Below are 7946 nucleotides of genomic sequence, written 5' to 3' on the forward strand. Positions count from 1 at the left end.
TTCCATTATACCTTGAATCTTTTAAAGAGGGACTTTTTATACTGGTATAAACTTTCTAACACATCAAACTTTATTGTATTTGTGTTTTTGTTTTGGGCTGAAATTTTGAAATTGTAGTCCATCTAGTCAACTATAAAAGGAAACGAGTCTCAGACAAATCTGTTTTCCCTGTTGCATACTCTGTGGACATTTTCTTCCTGTGTTTACTATTTATTACAAAGTTTTTTTTATATTTGACCTGGGGCATAAAATCATCACAGATCTATTTTCAGATCTGTCTTAATTATGCCCTAAAGCTATATTTTGGTATTTGGATGATCTAAATCAACTCTTCCTTGGCAAGAAAAGGACATTGTTTATTTGTTTGTTTGTTTGTTTAATTGATTTAGAATATTTTTCCAAGGTTACGTGATTCATATTTTTCTCCTCTCCTCTTCCCTTCACCCTCCATAGCCAATGAGCAATTCAGCTGGGTTTTACATGTATCATTGATCAAAACCTATTTCCATATTATTAATATTTGCAATACAGTGATCATTTAGGGTCTACATCCCCAATCATATCCCCATTGAACCATGTGATCAAGGAGGTGTGTTTTTCTTCTGTGTTTCTATTCCCACAGCTCTTTCTCTGGATATAGATAATGTTATTTCTCATAAGTCCCTCAAAATTGTCCTGGATCAATGCAATGCTGCTAGTAGAGAAGTCCATTATTTTCAGTTGCACCACAGTGTATCAGTCTCTGTGTACAGCATTCTCCTGGTTCTGCTCCTTTTGCTCTGCATCAATTCCTGGAGGTTGTTCCAATTCACATGGAATTTCTCCAGCTCATTATTCCTTTGAGCACAATAGTACTCCATCACCAGAAGATACCACAATTTGTTCAGCCATTCCCCAATTGAAGGGCATACCCTCGTTTTCCAGTTTTTTGCCACCACAAAGAGCGTGACTATAAATATTTTTGTACAAGTATTTTACTTATTATCTCTTCAGAGTACAAACCCAGCAATGGTATGGCTGGGTCAAAGGGCAGGCAGTCATTTAAAGCCAAGAAAAGGACATTGTTAAAAACAGTATCTTAAAATCCAACTCTCAAACTATTAGCAATATAAAATATTAGCAATAATTGTATTTATTTTTGATAGTTCAAAATCTCTTTCTTACACATGCACACACCATGTAATTTGATAGTATATAAATTTCTCAAGATGTTAGAGAATATGATTCCTCAAATCCCATTTGAAATAGATGTTTAGAATCCTCAGAATAAAGTGAAGTCTTGCTTCCAGAATAAGTGAACCTAGGTTCAAATTTTGCCTCTGACAGTTATTAACTGCAGGACTTTGGCCAAGTTATTTTCCCTCCATGTAATTCAGTTTCCTCAGCTCCGTGTGATTCAGTTTCCTTAACTGTACACGGAAGAGTTTTGGATTAGTAAGTGGTTTCTAAGGTTCTTACAATTCTAGATCTATGATTCCTTCATTATAAAACCACCATTCTTTTCACTGTACCATTTTAAATCTATAATGACCTATAGTAAAATTCTAATTTCCAAAAAAAGTTTGAGAAGCAAGTAGGTAAAATAAGTATCTGACTAACTCAGGAAAAAAATTTCATTAATAAAAAGTATGCATTGTATAATATCTTTTTTATATGTATGTATATATATGTATATATATGCTTAATTTTAGAGAATTTAAGTAATAGCCAAAGGAGATATTTTTTTAAACTAGAGGCAATTATAATCCTGCTAAACAACCTTTTTTCCCCCAATGAGATACATGAAGGCAGAAAAATCTTTGTGAAGGTGAGATGCCTAGAAATGTTTATTTTGGCCATAACATAGCACAGACACTGATCTTTCTAGTTAATTCATTCAATTTTTTAATGAAATACCTATTGTGTACAGAAAAGTGTTTGAAGCACAGTGGATGACATAAATATTTAGATAAACTACTCTCTTCCCCATGGAGCTTATAGTCTACAAGTGGATAAGACACTAAAGTAACGGTAACGCATAATAGATCATTTGAATGTTGTTTCTCCTATATTTGTACCTGTGAGGTCTTTGCATATGTCTCCATTTCTGTGGTGAATGGAATAAAATTTGTCCCATATCAAGTCCTTATATGTCAAGTATCTTTGTGGGAATGGATGGGTGGCACGTAGCAGAGGACAATTCACCCACCCACCTATGTAGAAAACATGAACATAAGCCTTATCTAAGTTTTCTTTTGCTGATTTCACTGGATTTTTACTCTAGTCTGAAAACAGAGCCAGAGAAAAAACTTATCCCATGTTTGAGAAAGAGAGGAATTGGGGGACTAAGCCATAGATGACAAGTACATAATTAGTGCTTCAGAAAGCTTCAAAATTTACTATTATATGATGTCAAAGGAAGTCATTAGCTTGCTGAACTTGATGTCAGAAAGACCTGAATTCGGAATGACTTTTGACACTATGTGACTATAGGTACTTCATTTAACATATCATCAGTTTCCTTATATGTAAAATAATGAATGATAATATTTGTAGTCCTTACCTCATGGGATTTCTGTGATATTTGAATGAAATAAGGTGATGGAATAGCTAGAGGCTGTTTGGAGTCAGAAAGACCTAAATTCAAATACAGTCTCAAGTTTTGAGTTATGTAACCCTAGAGAAGTCACTAAACTTCTGCCTGCCTCAGTTTTCTCTACTATAAAATGGGATCAAACTAGCACCTACATCCCAGGGTTGTGAGGAAAAGATGAGTCAATATTGTAAAATACATAGTGCTTAGCACATAGTGAATGATTAATAAATTTGTACCCTTCCCCATCAGCAGTCTTGCAAACTTTAATGTGCTGTATATGTCACTTATTATTATCAAGTGGTCAGGGAAAGATTCTGAGGAAAAGGTAGAATGTAAATTAAGGTTCAATTGTTGGATAGGAATTCAACAAGTCTAGAAATGCAGAGAAGCAGCATATGGAAATGAGTAAATGAAGTCATAGTTATAGGAGATATGTGCAGAGCTAATGGTCAGTTAGTGAGACAAGAATGCAGAGTATGAAAAGGAGTATAATATAAAATAAGATTGGAAAGTTGGGATGAAGCCAGATGGTGGAAACCTTCAAATGCCAAGGAATAGAGTTTGATAACATGATAGAATCATAATCTCACCATAGGTGCATTCTGCATAAGTAGCATATTGTATATAACTGGTTTTGATAAAAAGTTTCTTACTTATAAAAGTTAATACCACTCCCACACCAAATTCTGTTTATATTATATATTTGCTTGTTAACTTTTAATTTTATTTGGAAATGACATACATTTCTTTAACACTTAACACTCTACTTACAGGTATATTCTCCCCAAAATAATTTATCAGTTGTTAAAAGAATGAGGCTAGAGCCTTTAAATTTAATATTATAATAATAATATTGACTGTAATACTCAATCAGATCCTTTCAATGTGAATTTTGTTCACATTACTACAGCCATGTATATTGTTCTTCTGACTCCACTTTCTTTAAACTGAAAAACTTTATACAAATCTTCCCATGTCTGTCTGTTTCTCCATATGTGTGTGTACGTATAAAGTTGATTCATTAGGGAAGATAAAATAGGTTCACATATACAAATACTATGATATAAAAAGCATTAACAGAAAATATATTAAGATATTTTTCTTTCCTTTAAATATATCATAGTTCAGCATTTTTTTGCTTTGTTTTGTTTTCATTTATTTGATTATAAATCTTCCTTACTGGTTCAAACTAGAGTTCTCTTTTATGTGAACATTCTTCCCAGCTGTTTATAATGTTCTTCCCTTGAATGAGAAGCACTGAAGATTGGTGACTTTATTCTGGGTAAATTCAATCTGTAGTTTCTCTCTGCTGCTGTACTTTGCATTCCAGCTCTCTACCTGTTCCATGGTTCTTATGTTTCTGAGAAATTTTATTTTTCAATTTACTGGATAGTTAATTCAGGTTCTTATTTCATTGTGATTTTCTGGAAGAGCAATGACTATAATTTCTTTCTTCCAGATAATTCCTTCATCTTTGCTTATAGATATTTCTTGTCTTGTATTTTTTCTATCCTTTGACTTTCCTCTAATACCTCTTGTATTAGAGTGGATGATTAGACCAGATGAAAACAAATGGTGGTGAAGGAAGCTAAAGCAGGCACTGCGAAGCACTTGGATCTTGGTCAGACACAAAAAATGCCAAGGTCCATAGCATCATCCAAGGTCATTCTGACTTTTGTCTTGCCACTTAATTTCAATAACTCTGGAAGATAAGAAGGCCAACAACTTTGTGCAAGTCAACCTCATTTAAGTGAAATCCATGCATAAAACAAACTATCACCCCATAATATCATTGGTGCTTTTTGAAAATGAAGGATAACTAAAGCCACCATCACCAATACCTCTGGTACTATTCAATTTCCTGTATTCCTTTTTTCAGAGAGTGCTTCACTTAGTTAAGATTTTCTAGATTCCCTTCTATATCATTGAATCTTCTTCATAAAAGTTTTTTTTTAATTTCAATCATTTTCTTTCCCCTTAATTCTTTCATTAGATTTTTCAGCCACTTCAGTAATACGTTGATCATCTTTTCTGTAGTTCTAGTTACTATAGAATTATTAACTTCTTCTGGATATTTTTCCTTATATTCTTTTACTCTATGTATTTCATCATTGTCTTAGGAACTAGGTGGCACAGTGGATAGAATGTCAGTTCTGGAACAAAGAAGATGCATCTTCCTATGTTAAAAGTCTGACCTCAGATACTAGCTGTGTGATCCTGGGCATCTTCAAGAATTCAGTAAACAATTTTAAGCTATAAGCCACAGTGAAGCCACCTCAGGCCATTTTTAAGAGGTTGAAATTTGAGAAGTTATCAGCTATATTATCTTCATAGAGACCTCCACAAATTCTGGTATCAGCCCACATCAGTGCCTGAACCCATACTCCCAATCATCTACTCAGAGAAACTCCCCACCACCTTACACTACCTGTGTTACACTTGCTAGGGCCAATTCTGGAATACTACCCATAGTAATTGTATTAATAGAAAGGCACCATGGTATAATGGAGAGAAGGCTAGCTCTTGAATCAGTAAGACCTGAATTCAAGTCTTACCTTTAACATATACTGGATATTTGACTAGGGATATCACTTATCCTTTCAATTCCCCAGTCTAAGTCTAGAAGCTATTTGAATTGGTAGAAGGAATTTCCATACCAGAAGATATCATAGTAAAGAAATTATATACTTCCCAATAACTATTAGTAGTAATACTCCTCAAACCTAATTTAGTAATTATTAGCAATGCTATCATATAGCATTCAATATGAAGTATTATCAAATCCACAAAACATTTCCTGGTGGGTTTTATGAACTTATTCCTCTTCTCAAGACTATTCAATGATCTAGAATGGAATATAAGTTTCTGTATTTCTCCAGTAAAGGCCTTAATAACATGGCTCCAAACTGTCTTTCCAGGCTGATTATACTTTATTCTTATTCCCCTTCCCAAACTCTGCTATTATTTGTTGTTGTCCATTCTTTGTTTAATAAGACTAATGACATCACAATGAGCAATGTCTTGACTTACCCTTGAATTTGATTTTAGTGAGGCAGAGTTGTGCTAAATCTCTAGCTTCATTCTTTGTTCCGGAGATATCAAAGTCCAATGGTAAGACAAAAGTCAAGATGACTTGCGATGGCCAACCCAGGTTGTAGGTTCCATAAAATTTGCTTCAGCTGCCTTAATGGTTGTTGGAACAAATTATTTTCATCTTCCCATTCCACTGGGGGAGTCTTCACATGCTTTGGGTAGGCATTCCCCTAAATCACTGAAAGTTGTGAGGCTTGTTGGTTACCCTCAAATTAGTTTTATTGATCTGCAAACTTTAACTAACGTGTAACTGCTACATGTGTTACAGCTTCTTGGAGCCACAAGTTGGGTGGGTGATGGATCATCAGTCCAGAATATCCTTACCTGTTACTCCTTCTTGGAGAACAATAAATGATGATTAGAGCTTGTGTAATACTTGTTGCAATCTCTGCAACAACTTGGAGATGGAGACTTACTCATTGTTGTTCTTTTCTAATTGTACCTAAATTGTACATTCTAATCTAATTGTCCTAGTTGGTATTCCTGATAGTTGACATTCAATGACTTTGCATAGACTTTCTCCCATGCCACAATGCTCTCTTTCCTTTTATTCACCTATTGGAACCTTTAGTTATCTTCTAATAAGTGTTAAGCAGAATCAAATATCAATAGTTTCAATTTATAACTCCTTTTATATTTTGATGTATCCACTAAACGTTTTGTTGGAGGTCCTTAAAACCACACTTGCCCTGTATTAAGAATAATAGGTAATATTTTCAACATAATGTTCAGATGTCCACAATACTTTCCTCACAATAATCCTTTGAAGTAGTCAGAGTATTGTTCCCAATTTATAGGTAAAAAACCATAGAAATTAAGTGAACTCCATGTAATTACATAGCTGTAAGCATTAGAGCCAAGATTCAAACTCAGGTCTCCTGGTGCCAAATCCAATGCTCTTTCTACTAAGACAGAGTCTCCCTCTAACATTTATCTATAGATTTGTGCACAGTTCAGGTATTAACAGTTGATATTTTCCAAGGCTTGCCTCTGCTTAAGTGGCAGTGGTGACAGAGGAAGAGAGCTATGGAAGGAGATGAAAACAAGTTCGTCCTGTGCCCAAAATACCTGGGTTGTGGATGTGATTTCATAGCATTGTGAATAACAATGACAAGAAGACTGTCTGCCAGCAAAAATGACTCTGAAGGGGTTGGCAAATCAGACTGTAGCCATTTCCCCATTTACTTAACCTTAAAAACATTTCAAAAGATTTAAACTATTTCCTGTGCTTCATGGTATGGCTTCCCACACCCGAACTACTTTACATCATCGAACTAGAATGCACTACAGGGAATTGTCAGAATCCAACAAGGAACAGTTTTCCTTCAGCACAGCAGAGTTGTAGAGAACTTTAACTTTCTCTCTCTCTCTCTCTCTCTCTCTCTCTCTCTCTCTCTCTCTCTCTCTCTCTCTCTCTCTCTCTCTCTCCTTCTCTCTCTCCTTCCCTCCTTCTCTCTCTCTCTCCCTTTTATTTCCTCACCACCTTCTTTCCCCCACTCTTATTTCCCCACTTCCTCCTCTCTCCTTTCCCCTCTCCTTTCCTTCCTCTCCTCCTCTCATCCTCCTTCCCTCCCAATTTCTCTTCTTCCTTCTTTCATTATACCCCCCTCTCACTTTCTCTTCTTCCTCCTTTTTCCTTCACCCTCTATCCCTGCTTCTTCTTCTCTTCCCTCCTTTCTCTCCCCATTAGTCCTTCTCTTTTAACCCTCAAACTCCTCATCTCTTTCCTTCTGTTCTCCTTATCACCGCTTCCTATATGCCTTCTCTTCTCTCATTCCTCTTTAGTCATCCTCTCTCTTACTCTCCACTTCTCCTCTGCCCTAAGTTCACAGACAGAAAGATCAGATAATGGTTATTCTTCAGTCTGATATATTCACTCAAACTCTACCTCACTTAAATTCAATTCTCACCCAATTCAAGACTTCATCCACTAATGTCACTGGTCCTTTTTGAAAATGAGAGAACACTCAAAAGAAGGGAGTTTCCTTTGTGAGGCAGGGGTCTTCCAGGGGTGCACTGGTAAAAGTTAAACAATTGATTCTCCTACAAAAATTATCCATTAACATTTTTCCATCACTTTCTCTAGTCTAAACCATCAAAACAATAAATCAAATCCTTATTTGTAGCATTTGCTGATTTCTGAAGTATAAATGCTCCCACTGAAAATTTAATAATCACTCCCAGCTAGTAGGAGGGGCTCTAGCACACTGCTGGTGCCCTCTTCAATTCACAGTACTTGCCCCATAATTGGAGGCATGCTGTGCTCTAGTATGACAAA

General features: G+C 35.5%; 1 non-coding gene across 1 annotated transcript; it reads left to right on the forward strand.

Annotated features, from left to right (window-relative positions):
• Positions 1–5969: 5969 nt before the first annotated feature.
• Positions 5970–6105, forward strand: LOC123232775. Its single transcript, XR_006505282.1, has one exon. It is a non-coding gene; the product is annotated as a U8 small nucleolar RNA (small nucleolar RNA).
• The last annotated feature ends 1841 nt before the right edge of the window (positions 6106–7946 follow it).

This window comes from Gracilinanus agilis, chromosome 1 (assembly GCF_016433145.1).
Source record: "Gracilinanus agilis isolate LMUSP501 chromosome 1, AgileGrace, whole genome shotgun sequence".
NCBI classification, from domain to species: Eukaryota; Metazoa; Chordata; class Mammalia; order Didelphimorphia; family Didelphidae; genus Gracilinanus; species Gracilinanus agilis.